Source organism: Micrasema longulum, unplaced genomic scaffold, assembly GCF_059751315.1.
Source record: "Micrasema longulum isolate JH-2025_06_02 unplaced genomic scaffold, ASM5975131v1 h1tg000059l, whole genome shotgun sequence".
Classification (NCBI taxonomy): domain Eukaryota; kingdom Metazoa; phylum Arthropoda; class Insecta; order Trichoptera; family Brachycentridae; genus Micrasema; species Micrasema longulum.
The window spans coordinates 772148-786293 of record NW_028277266.1 but is presented as its reverse complement, the minus strand read 5'-3'; the positions used below and the strand labels follow the sequence as shown (position 1 = coordinate 786293).

The following is a 14146-nucleotide window of genomic DNA, read 5'->3' as shown; positions in this document are numbered from 1 at the left end:
TTCCTTTTGAACTTAAATTCTTTAATATAATATATAATGAAAACGAAAACAATTGAAAAAGTATTATGTTACTTACGTAAATACTAAAACACAGCCGTTTCATTCATTCACTCGTAAAAAAAAAACACTTTTTTTCAAGGTACAAAATATAAGTATTGTATATTAAATGCAAAGAGCTGGCAAAACACCAAAACACTCGTCATCAAAAAATTTTTAAATGAAATGTTTTAAGTCTCAAAAAAAATATAGACAAAACAGTATTTTTACAAAAATACTGTTTTGTCTGTATTTTTTTTCTTACAAGAAGTAGATATTTTTAATACTAAATTTTGTGACTTCAAAAAAAAACTTTTTGAATCGCTTAAATGAAACATTTATCAGTGTGTAATTAATTTATGTACCTTTGAATATATTTATGCTATTATCGTATTAAATTTCGAATTGGTGAACTATTTATTAAAAATCCTTCTCCACGAATTTTTTTCTTCATCCCAAACCTCTTCTTTTCTTTTCTTATTCAATATTTTACGTTTTTCTCTTTATTTTGTAGAATGTTCTATCATTATATTCGTGAAAACCTTTTACTGGGTGAATGTATTATTTTTATTATTTTTTTATGTATCTGTTATTTTTCCTAATTAAAAATAAAATAATCAGCCAGGATGGAACTCGTCTTCGTAGAAGACTTCTCAAAATATAGACGAACAGCTGAGAGTCCACCTTACAGGAGGAACAACCCTCTGGAGAACAGACTACGTAAGTCGATGGCAGTGATAAATAACCGATGACACGCGCCCAAAAACGCATGATTCACTTTCTTCGTTTCTCGTTGAATTAATAGGGCTGCAAAAAGTCTCAATATTCCTAAATGTGACGCAGCCCCCGTGCTATTATCATTATGGATAACTTATATAGCGCCATTTTCGTAATATAATATCTCGAGGGCACTTAACATAGTGATTCTATAGATTGGAGAGGTCTCAGCAAAATGTCCATACGAGGTTTTTCCAGGGCATAAATTATGACTTACCCAAAACCCGTACGACTTTTGCTCAGAGATATCTCTCATTTATCGGACCGAGAGTGTTCAATATTTTGGAAGAACAAAAATTATTTTCAAGAAAGGACTGGATTTTCCTTAGTGGGAGGGATTTGAGTAGGAAACTCCTTGATGATTTTCCGAATGCTTGAGTTTACTATTTACCATATTGATGTGCCATATATATGTTTTTAAAAATATTTTTTGCATTTTTTTTTTACGTTTCTTATCCTATATTTGTGGTGATATACTCATGTGTCTGTGTCATATATTTGCTCGTCCCATCTCAACACAGAACTTTTAGTCCCATGGAGTTGAGACTTATTGTCTCAAATAATGTACAATAAACTTATGTATCTAAATAAATCAATTTAATTGAAGCTTTTAATTTTGTACTTGAATTAAAACAATTAATTTTGGTACAACATGCTACGGATTTATTCAAATGATTAAGAGAACAAGTAGGTTTCAAGTTTTTTCCGAAACTCGCACCTCTGCTGGGAGAACATTCCATGCCATAGGGCCTGCGACCGCAAATGCGCGTTCACTGAATTTAGTGCGCTGTTTACGTAGAGGTATACTAACATTTTCTCTCGCCGTAGACGTAGCTGATCTGAGAGTAAGACACCCGTCAGCTAGTTCATCTGGAATGCATAGTTCCCTTACATATTCCGGAGCAGAGTTGTGCAGTGATTTATACATAAGCCGACTGAGTTTGTATTCCACCCTCTGTGGAAAACGTAGCCAGTGTAATTCCTGAAGAAGTGGAGTGATATGACTGAACTTAGAGATTCCGAAAATAAGTTTTGCTGCAGCATTTAATACAGACTGTTAAGCTATGTTTTTTAAAACGCTTTGGTAAAAAAAATTACCCTTCACTAGTATGTTGTAAGAAAGAAGAAGATGTAAAAAAGGTAGGTATTTGCAATTTTTATTGAAATTTTAATTGTTTTTCAAAACACATTAGTAATTTATTTGTTTATTTAAATGTACAATATTGCCAATTTATTTATTATTTATTTATTTTTTCAAAATTACAAAATTAAATATTTATGAACTTATTAAGGCTTTTTAGGCTATGCCCGTGTCAAGCCACAATAAATAACAATAAAAATACATAGTAAATTAAATTAGATCAAATTATAATGACATAGAATAACAATCTAGAAAAAAAAGGTAAATGTAATAAATAATTAAATTCCAAAGAATACAATGCAAAAAAGAAAAAATAGTGGTGTCATTAAAATCAACAAAATAATAGTAAAATATGGTAGTATTAAAAAAAAAAAAAAAACAAGAGTATCATTTAAATCAACAGAAAAAGAATATATATATAAAAGCAAAATTGAAATGATAATTGAGATATGTTTTCTATAAACTCACTCAATACTATAGTAAGAAATAAGAGCAATAAATCATATGCCAAATAATAGTACGTACTAAATTAAATTATATAAAAATACATAATGAAAAAAATATATAAATTATTATGTTTTTTTCATTATGTATTTATTTAAATACAATGAACATAAATTGTATGATTAGATAATTTTAAAAACACGTTTTAAAAAAAAGCAAGATTATAATTAAGGTCTATAAAAACAATAATAAACAAGGACGAGTAAGTCACTAATATGATGATACATAGTTAGTGAGCAATAGTCTAAAAGTGGTAATCCCAGCATGGAAAAGATCCACCTCTCTCGGTAAGCTGTTCAACGGACCAATCTTTCTCCCCACAGGCATCAACAACAGTAAATTTATCGCGCATTCTGGAGGAACAAATAATGGTCTTTGTGGCCTAGCTCTTAGTACATATAATTTAATGCGCTCTAAAATATTGATTTTTTTATTTGTGTAACGATACTTTAATTAATAATCTTTCTTATTCAAAACGCGCCATTGCTCATTCAATAGTGATACCGGATTTGATTGTGAACGTTCATTAATGATTAACTACTCAATACTTTACCTATTACGGTACCTTTACCATAGATATCTGATTACAATCTACTTCGTCTATTTGAAGAAAAATCTCAGAATACTCTAACGCAGTCGGAGGAAATATATTTTAATTAGATTTTGTAATTTATATGAATTCAATAAAAGCGTTATTACGCTTTTTGTACGCGACTGAGATCACGATCGAAAAGTAAGGTGCGGATCTTGCAGTTTTTGATTAATTGAAAACAGAATCTTAAAACAATTAGTTATATCTTTTATTGATGTATACCGCCTTTTAAGTTTATTATTCTCTATCTTTATAAAAATAGCCATTATTACTATTACGGATAATTTATATAGCCCCATTTTCGTAATATAATACCACAAGAGTGCTTTGCAAAGTGCTTAATAATAATAATAAAAATTATGGATAACTTATATAACGCCATTTTCGTAATATAATACCTCAAGGGCGCTTTACAAAGTGATAATATAAAGATTAAAATTTAATTTTAACTTTTTAATTTAAGAAAAATAATGTACTTTTAAGTATTACTTTTCCACCACATGCTAAGAATTTATTCAAATGATTTAGAGAACAAGTGGGTTTTAAGTTTCTTCCGAAATATCACTTCACTCTCACAGTTTCGGATTTCTGCTGGGAGAGCATTCCATGCCGTAAGGCCTGCGACCGCAAACGCACGTTCGCCGAATTTAGTGCGCTGTTTGCGTAGAGGTATAATAACTTTTCCTTTCGACGTAGATGTAGCTGATCTAAGCGTAAGACGTCTGTCAGTTAGTTCATCTGGAATGCAGAGTTCCCTTAAATATTCTGGAGGAGAGTTATGCAGTGACTTATACATAAGCCAACAGAGTTTGTATTCCACCCTCTGTGGAAAACGTAGCCAGTGCAATTCTCGAAGTAGTGGAGTGATATGACTGAAGTTAAGTTAAAAATAAGTCTCGCAGCGGTATTTAGTACAGCCTGTAGGCGAGTCATTTTATTCATTGGTAGACTTGCGTACATACCATTACAATAATCGACTGTAGACACTACAAACGCATTTATTAATTGACGGGCGGCATCAACTGGCAAATTTTTGCGTATGCATTTAATCTGTCTCAGCTGGTAGAAGCATGAACTTATCGTTCTACTAATTTGAGCGTCAAGAGAAAGGTCAGAATTAAGGATGACTCCATGAGCTTATATGGTTATTCATTTTAAATTAACTAAAAATTTAAGTATACTAATTTATTTTGTCTTCAAATGCTACGGATTAATTCAAATGATTTTTTACGTCGAATAAGTTTTTCTACGTTATTTTGCCGAGTGTCGTTCGTACTGTTTACCGACCGTCCATCGTCAGGGTCGATGTTATTTGTGGAGATAGATTTGTAACCCTAAGTACTGAGGGTTTTAACTGTGTTGTTAAGGTTACACATCTATCTACACAAACAACATCAATCCTGATGATGAACGCTGTAATACGATCCGAAACGTTGGTAAATAGTATCTACGCACGACACACGGCATAATAACCCAGAAAACGCATTGTGCATCTGAACGGCTGTGAAAATCTAAGAATGTTGATTTTACAAGTTATTCATATACTGTAGCATGAGTATGAATTATGATTTAGTTACTTTATTTGTCCTGAATAATCTTATCCCTAGACAAAAATAAATATGTGATTCAATAAAAAAATAAAAATAAAAACAGAATCGATTGTTTAAAAAAATATAAACTATATGTCCAATAACCAAACTGGGGTAAAAATGTCCATCTTTTAGACGGTTCCTAAAAAGATCATTGTTCCTAAAATAAGCATTTAAATACTTATAAATACATTTTAAACAATACAACACTTTTACATTTTTGTTATCTAGTTGGGATTTTTAAAAAATATTTTATCTGTTCATTAAAACAATAATTAAATGATATTCTTGTCAAAAAAATTCTAGAATGTATCGTGACTTCTATTACAGTTGGTATTTATTTTTCATTATTAAAAGAGTTGTTTTCAACGGGCTAAAAGTAAATACATGTTTGAATCACAGATAGGCAAAAATAACCAGTAGGCCTACTCCTATAAGGCAAATCATTCCTTTGTCAGTATAATAAATTATTTTTATGTGGACCGTCACGTCCCAATGTGCTCCAAAAAAAACCATAAATCGGTCGAACCTTTTTTAAGTCAAACTTTACGTTTTAAACGTTTCGCGACTTAAGATAAATAAGGTACCTATTGTATTTGTTGATTCGGACGGTTGGGTTTAAAAGCACATGACCTGTTTTTAGCTGCAGCAGCTCTGTCTCTTTGTCTCCTGTTCTTGAACCAGTTCCCCACCTGCGTAGGCGTCAGTCCAGTGGCTTGCGCCAGCTCCCTCTTCTTGGTCGGGTTCGGGTACGGATCCTGCAGATACCACTCTCTCAGGAGACTTCTCGTCCTCTCCTTGAAGCAGTGCGTCTTCTGTTCGCCGTCCCAGATCGTCCTGGGAAGAGGGAATTTCTTCCGGACTCTGTATTTGTCGACGGGGCCCAGCGGCCTGCCTCGGAGGCGCTCCGCTTCCTGATAGTGAGCTTCTAACCACATGGCTTGGAGTTTCCCGTGGGAGTCTTTGTAAAGCGGTGGTGTTCAAGAATCGCGTAAAGGTCTCTGAAATTCCCGCTGTGGAAGGACACTATCGCTCTGGCTCTCAGCACCGCTCGCTCCTGTCCAGCTCCGCGACGTTTGGGTGGGCCACGGGAAGCGACCAGAGGAACCTCGCTAGTCTTTCTATGTCTCCGGATTCCTCGAGGGTTTCGCAGACCGTGGCGACTTGGGCGACCGTGAAGCTGAGCGTGGGCAGCGGGAGGGCGCCGCCCAGCCCCCCCGCGCCCGCACCAGCCCGCCCGCCCAGGGCGCCCAGCTCAGCACGCCTTCCTTGAAGGAAGCTATCTCCCGGCCGACACACTCCACGTCGGAGGAGTCCGCCGCCCTGCGGAGGGCCACTGTTTCGAAACACCCAGCCCGGACTCAAGGCCGGCTGGAGCAACTGATCCTCCGAACCATAAATCACAATCTCTAACTTCCCCAGAACGTTCCACGAGTATCTAACTTTAGCGCAAAATTTTGGACAAGACACGAATAAAATCTACGGCAACGATTGCGCAAATTAATATAAAATTCGAGTCAAATTCAAATTTGTTCCTTGCTAAACACACAACCGTTTAATTTATGCAAATAGACCACAGTTAAAATTCATCCAACTAATTGAAGAAATTTAAAGTATGTAGGTACCCCTAAAATGTCAAATTTAAAATTTTCCAGACATTTGAGATTTTCCGAAATGCCTTAAAAAATCTCTTTTAGTTTGAAATGATCATTTCAATCCTCAAAAGTAACTAGTCTTCTCGACATACATTGATGATGACATCAGTATTGATTGGGTATAATTGGCATATCTATTTCGCGAGGTATCACTGCTGGCGACGATCCTGCTCGGATATGATCTGCCAGGGGCACGGAGGGAGGGTAGAGTGTCCGGGCCGACCGTCGGGGCCGCGGTGTAGCGCGCTACTGGCGCCCGCGCGGGCGGAGGCACACAACCCCCCCTCCGATGGGGCGGGCCACGCCGTGGAGGAGGAGATACCAGGGCTGACAAAACCAAACTATTATAATTTTTCTAAACGATTTTTAGCATATACGAGTAATTTTTTAACTTATTAATCTAACGGTCCTCGTATATATGGATATAAAATATTATGAATAAAAATATATTTTGGCATCTGATGCGTAAGACTACTCGTCTTAACTTCATCAGTGAAAAATTAAAGTTACTACAAATTACAGTTTCGCTTTCGTAACTGTATCTATTTACCCCTGTACACTCCTCTTAATTTGTACTAAGGTCACTCCTTTATATTTTTTCTACTCAATTTCACCTTCTGCCTATTCACTTTAAATCAATTTTTATTAGTTTGCTAATAAAATCATATTAGATAAAAAAAAATTCTAACAACAGATACCCCTTGACTTTTGTAAGCTAATGTTTCATAATATTTTTAATTTGTTTTAAAAAAAGTCTCTGAGATTTGTCCATTTTTCTTTTAATTAAATGTGATAATCTTATTGATAGTAACTGTCCCAGAATGAGTATGCTAACTCATGTGAGTAAAATTATGTACTGTAGATTTTTTAAATTTTGAAATAAAGAAAATAAAAATATGAGTGTCTTTATAGTTTATTTTTCATCATGAACACTTGACAAATTCACTGCTCTGTCTAGTGAGTGTTTTTTTATTGAAATCATTAGATAAGTTGCTATAATTTCATTAATTTGTGCACCTTGTAGCTGCAAGACAATTGTTTATCTAGCTTCCATGTGTAAATGTCTTTAACAACTAAATTATTTCATACATAAAATTCGTAAATAGGGTCTAGAATTCGTGTTGTGTATTGTAATCAAGCTCTTTTTTGTGAACAATTATTTGAAAACACTAAAAAGCCAATTATTAAATTAATGTAAAAAGGAGCTAGATTTCATTCCGTTATACGCTCTGATACTGCAAGACGTATTATGATAATTTTCAATTTAACAGTGTTTTTAGTATGTCCAAATGTTTGTAGACAGGCTGGATTTCCTCAATAGGGAGTTATTTAGATCAAAATTTGTTGCAACAGAGAGGGAAAACATTATTATAGGGGAATAATCAAACCAGTCAATGATAGGTCATAAGCACTTTAAATGCCTAAAAATCCACTAAAATGCACTAAAAATGTTTTTCCACTCTTTCTTCTTCTTTGGGTGCGTTGTCGGGTTTCCCCTCGACGTTAGCGATCACTGCAGCGAAAGCATTTCTTTACTGGGCCACGATTGTATTCCGCAGCCAGAACGACTGCTTACTGATGTACTTGCTGTAGTGTGTTTTGGGAAAATATGACCTTATTGGTTTTTCCGTTGCCTTCTCTGGTGGATTTTTTTGTCGGGGTTACCTTCCCTTAGCTAGTTGATTCTGGTTTGGAGACGCCAGAAACTCGCCTTTCATCCTCTCGTTATCTGCTGTGATCACACCGTTGAGTGTGATCCCATAGGTTCACGACGTGGACGCTAACGAGTTGGACTAGTTAATAGGGTTGCCAGTGGAATTCGCAGCATTTCAAAGAATCACACCCTTCAGCAAGATGTGATTCACTGTGACCTTACTGATAGTTTAAACCCCTTATTATTTCCTTCTTTAACATATTACAACAGACATGAAGAACATTTAAAAAATGGCAACATAGATGTCTAGGCATCTACAGGGCTTATGACCTGTCAATGGCTGGTTTAAGTGGCCACTTTACACAGTGTGTAACATTCACCATTCTGCCCATATTTAAACATCTATATTCCTTCAATTCTTTCATCTGCCCTATAAATGCCTAGACATCTATATGGCCTTTTTTTATGTTCTTCATCTCTGTTGTAATATGTTAATGTTAACAGCTCCCCAGGGAGTTGAATCCGGTCCTTGTCTACAAAAATTTGGACAAACTGAAAATACTGTTGATTTCCTTTTTTGTTGCAACCAATTTAGATTTTTTTAAATACATTTAAAAATCAATAATTAAGGTAATTAATTTGGTAATGTATCCAAAATAAAACAAGTTTATTGGATTATAATTCTACTTTATTTTTTATAAAATATACAAAGGGTATATTGTGACGCGTTTCGTCTTATTACGACATTTTCAAACAAACTGATTGAAAACAAACTGATTGAATCAAACAAACTAATTGAAAAAAAAAGAGTTTTATTTTGGATACATTACCAAATTAAATATGGAATTCTACCAATTGTCTGCATACACAATAAATAAATTAAGGTATTGATTTCCTTCTGCCAACCCTGACTTGTTATTTATTCCATGATCCAACTTTAACAACTGTTTCACGTCCCGCACCGCCCTTGTTTCAGGCTCCTCCCCCTCGCTCTGATTGGTCCTGCACACACCCGTGTCCATAGCAACTGAAACTGACACCCAATCAATGACCGTCCCCAGTTCTCCGACACTGCACATCCCCCTCTGATACACTTTTATCATTATATTTCTCTCGCTCTGCGCGCGCAGCAAGCTTGATGACAGTTCGGATCACAATATTATAATGGCTGTATTTTTGTATTGGGATTTAGAATGACGTTTGTGTGTTATTACCTATGACGCCTTGTCTTGTTGCGTCTCTTTTCCCCTTGTTTCGTTGTCTGGGCGACGTTTTGTTCGGGCGGCCGAGGGGAGGGCGCTGTACAATGTAACAAAATGTTCCCACAGATTGTAAAGAGGAAATTATTTTTTTAATAATGTACGTCTCATTATTGGATTCCAATATTGGAAGCACTCGGTTACGAGAAAATTCGAATTTTCTATGAAACCTTCCATAATTAGGTACGCCTTTGTTCAAATTGCTTCAGTCATCCCGTCCTAGTACCTACTTTGATAGGTTATTTTTGTACATTAAATTATTTGCAAGTTTGTCGTGATTGTAGAACAAAGACCCATGTGATTTTTTTCTATTTGACACGAGAGCGGCTTAAAATATTTTTTGGGACTGTCGCAACTAGAAAAGTAATCACTACTCCCTTTCCGCACCTAATGATGCATATGGCACTGCATTGGTACACCAAACGCAGTGTTTCTTAATCATTTTTGTTACATGAAGGTAAGATGATCAGTCTTACGCTTCATGTACCAGTCCAGGGACTATGAAATATTCTAGTCTAAAAACACTTCTTTAAATAAATATTTCATGTTAACCATGTCGGGAATCGAACCCGAGACCTCTTGCATGGGAGGCTAACGCGCTGACCATTACACCACGAGGCCGATAGGGATAAGTAATTTGTATTTGTATAGATAAATTTAGGATAGATATAATATATGTACCCAAAAGCTGAAATGCTGGAAGTCACATTTGGTAAATTGTCCAGAAGAGAAGTTGTAAAACTGTTTCAAATGTATCTCTCGAAGTAAAAACACAATTTATTGCTGTTTTTTTGGATTTATATGCTTTTCATAAGAATATTTAAGAAAAAAACATTTAAAGTATGGACTATCTAATAACTATGGGACTTCAATGTTTTTTGTTCTAACCCCCCGGCCCGCGCCCTAATTGCTCCTCGGACTTTATAAAAAGTCATGTAGAATATTGAATGAAAAACAGTGTACCTATTTTTCAAATTTTATTTAGGCAAAAACATTCAATTACGTGCCATTAATTAAAACATTAATTATTTATGAAAATAACAGGAATGTATTTTTTTAATTATTTTTTTTATTTATTTAATTTTACAATACGCCCAAGGGGCATTCACAAAAAATATACAGGTAAGTACAAACATAGTAAGTAATAATTTAAAAATAAACATTGCTTTTTTGTATACATGTAGAAACAATAAAAAGCATACTGCTATGCAAAATAAAAAGTGAAACTTTGCATAGTAAAAAGAACAAAATATATCTGGATATAATAAAAGTAATTGAATTAAAAAGCAAATCGTAAAGAATTTAAACAAAAAAATACATACATTTACATATACTTATACGTATAAAAAAATGGTATTAACAAATTATTGTTAAAAACAAAAAATAAAAATTAGTTTACAGTAAGTATATATAAGATAATAACATAATATCTGGTACACAAAAATATTTGATACATTAATTTCAGAAAAAGATAATAATAAATAATAATACACATCAAAAACAGAGAAAAAATTGTTTGAAAAGGAAAGTTTTATTACGACATTTACGACATGATATTAATAGCAATGAAACAGTAATTTAAGAAAACATTATGTAAAAAAAAGGCAAGTAAAATATTGAAATTCACGGCAAAAGAAATGACATAATGGTTAAGTATGGTTGATTATGACAATAAGACTTAATCTTGTGTACAATCCCTCGCTGCGTCAGAGGTAGTTTGTTATAAAAATTGTGGAATTTATTTGGTACTCACTGCTTTAATACCAGCAAACCGTTGAATTTCCTTGAAAACATGAGTATTATTACTGCACTACTGGTGTTTTAGAACAAGCTATTTCAGTGGTATACCTGAGGACTGAGGACTCCAATGTTTTTAGCATTAACAGAATCTGAATATACAAAAAAAATATCTATAAAGTGAGCCTAGCGCCCAGCCCGTTCTCAGTGAACGATAAAACTAGCCGATTACCTCAGCTTATAACTCCATACAAAAAAGTACATTATACATTCTTATGTGTGCTCTAGAAATAATACTGTATATACCAGTGGCGAATGGTGATTTTATTTACAGGTAAGCTATAAAAAAAACACATATTCGTACCTACATGGAGGTACATAAAATAATGTAAGTAAAATATACCTAAAATAAATTGATCTTTTTTTATGGTTCTGTGTGATACAACAACTCTCATCCATGAAATCAACTCAAACGATGTAACTTCGTGATATATTATATTATATAGATATATTATCCATTACTTTAATATATAATTCATTAAAAAATAAATAAATAAATACCACTACGAATTCAGTCGATATTAGGTATTCAATTGAAGTGTCAACTGACCGAATTGTTCTGGAAATTAAGAGCGCCATATGTTCTGCAATATGACGCATGAAAGTAATTATGGTCTTATGTCAAAAGAACCATCTCAAAGAAAAATAGCCCTTCAGAAATTATGTTTGAAATACTGTTTTCCAAATAAAGAATCTTCAAATAATTTGTATAATCTGCAAGTTTAATCTATGAGAAAAAACCCGCACTGGGGTTAAGACATTCCAAATGAAGTATACTTATTTTTTTGAAAAAATAAACTGGAATAATTGGCTAGTTTCTTAGCTCACCTCGAGCGCTGGGCGCGCTTTAATAAAATTTATATTTATATTTGGATCAAAATACAAACAGTCGAAATTATTAAAAATAAATATTAATTATTTATTTGTTTTTCTGTAAATAAAGTTACAATAAAACATCATTATGGTTAGTCAAATTTAATGCTGCACATAATCGCTTCCATATACGGTTCGCCGCTGGTATATACGTGCATCTCATTTATAAATAATTTTATATGTATTATGTCTTAAATTTAAATTTAGGAAAGTATTGTATACAATTCAATTAATTTGTCTACGCTTAAGTAATAATATTTTTTTCTGCATAATAAAAATACCAACTTTTTAAAACAAATAAGTATTGTCAATGATATTCTCATTTAAAATGGCATTTAATTAGTCGAATATAGATGCTAAATTAATCGAAGCATCCATTAGTTATAAGAACCTAATGTGTTTATAAAAAATTCAAGGTGCAAGTTTCAATAACGGTTATACAGTGGGTAATTAAAGAGAATGGATAAAGGTCATGATTTTTTGCTAAAATAGTGTGCGTAAATAATAATAAAAAATATTTTATTTCACATCTAAAGATACACATTAAAGACACCATTGGTAGTCCACGGATTTTCAATAAATAAATATTTAACATCTTACAACACAGGTGGAGATCATTTTAGAGAAGGGAATATGGAAGTCTTAATTGAACACCTTATGGACACTGGCAACATTGAATCCCAGGTCCAAATCTATTAACATAACAAGGCACCAAGCGCGGCGAAACGGAAACGCAAATCAGACTCTCTCCGATCAGCAATGGGCCCGTATTCTAATGAACAACAACAGCAAACCATACCACTGTTTCCCCGCAGGGATGGGCAGAGAGGAGAAAACGCCATATTACTCTGTCTCTGCATACAGACCTCGCTTCCGCTACATTCATACATCTTTTCATGCACGCACGCAGATTATTCCTACTCTTGACATGTCCATCCTCAAGCATATGATGGACTTGACCGTGCCACGTCTTTCTCGGTCTTCCTCGTTTTCTGCATCTTTCAACCATTTGCATCGTAGATTCTTTTAGTCGTTCTTTCGCTGTCCATTCGCTCTACATGTCCAAACCAACGCAGCACCGAACACTCCTCTAGTGGAACGGAAGGCCTGTCGACTACTGCCAACAGGCCGGCTTCTCCTGAAGAGTTTTGAGTGGTTTCCTCTCCACATAAGCAAATGCTGAGAAGTTCCTGATTGGCCCACATTAGTATATCCCTCCTGATCCCAACAGTTTGGATAAATTTAAAGAAATTTAATTGCAGAAAAATCCACTTTTGAAATATAAACCTTGTATATTATAAGTAAGGTAAATAATAAAGCAACTTCTATATAAAAAAATATAAAAAAACCAACGCAGCACCCCTTTCTTGATTCTGTCGATAATGCATGTCTCAGCCTTACACAGTTCAAGGATCTCGACATTTGCGCACCTATGATACATCGTTTTATCACACGTTCGCCCGGGGAATCGCATTTCGACAGCATTTAACCTTCTTTCATTTTTTCCAATTCCATACTTCGCTCCCATACATTAGAGTTGGCAGTCAAAATTTATTTTCGATTTTGTCTACAAAGTAAAATTAAGTTTTCTGTATGAAAAATGTTCAATTACAGGTAACTGATAAGGATACTTTAAATTTTCATACAAATATACACATTTTCTTACATTTTCATACATTTCGTACAAATATCGATTTTAATTTATACCGACTTGTATTAATGAAGAATACATATGTATCTATTAATGAAGAAAGCCTTTGTAATCGCGGCCCAGGTTGCAATCCTGAATAATGATTATATTGCATTTCAAAAATCTTTAAAAAAAAATATATTTGCCCGATGCAACGAGGCGGAGCCGAGTTGTTATAATATATCTTAAATCTTAAAAATACATTTGAATTAATGCCAATTTACAATTTATTTATGTGTGAGCTACCTAAACTTTATAATTTAAACCAAGAAAAATAAAAACATGTATTTTTGTCTGCAGATATAAATTTTTCATCGCCCCTTTGTAAACGAGGTTTGCTCCACAATATTGTCAATCGATAGGCTCCCTTTCTAGCCTCACCCTTTCCAGGTGGCTCCTGTTTCATCCCCCAAGACCTTGAAGGTTGTATACTGTACAAACCTACCCTTAGAAAACTGAAACCGTTTCATTTTCAGCAATACAAGTCGTTTTATATTTGGCTCAGCTCAAAGCTTTTTACTGTCAATTCGATATGAATATGGTCTATTTACGCGTTACCCGATAAATGTGTTTATTGAT

At 34.0% G+C, this 14146-nt stretch overlaps 1 pseudogene; it reads right to left on the bottom strand.

The window, feature by feature from the left end:
• Window positions 1-5272: 5272 nt before the first annotated feature.
• LOC148285119 (uncharacterized) lies at window positions 5273-9027 on the bottom strand (annotated as a pseudogene).
• Between the last annotated feature and the right edge of the window lie 5119 nt (window positions 9028-14146).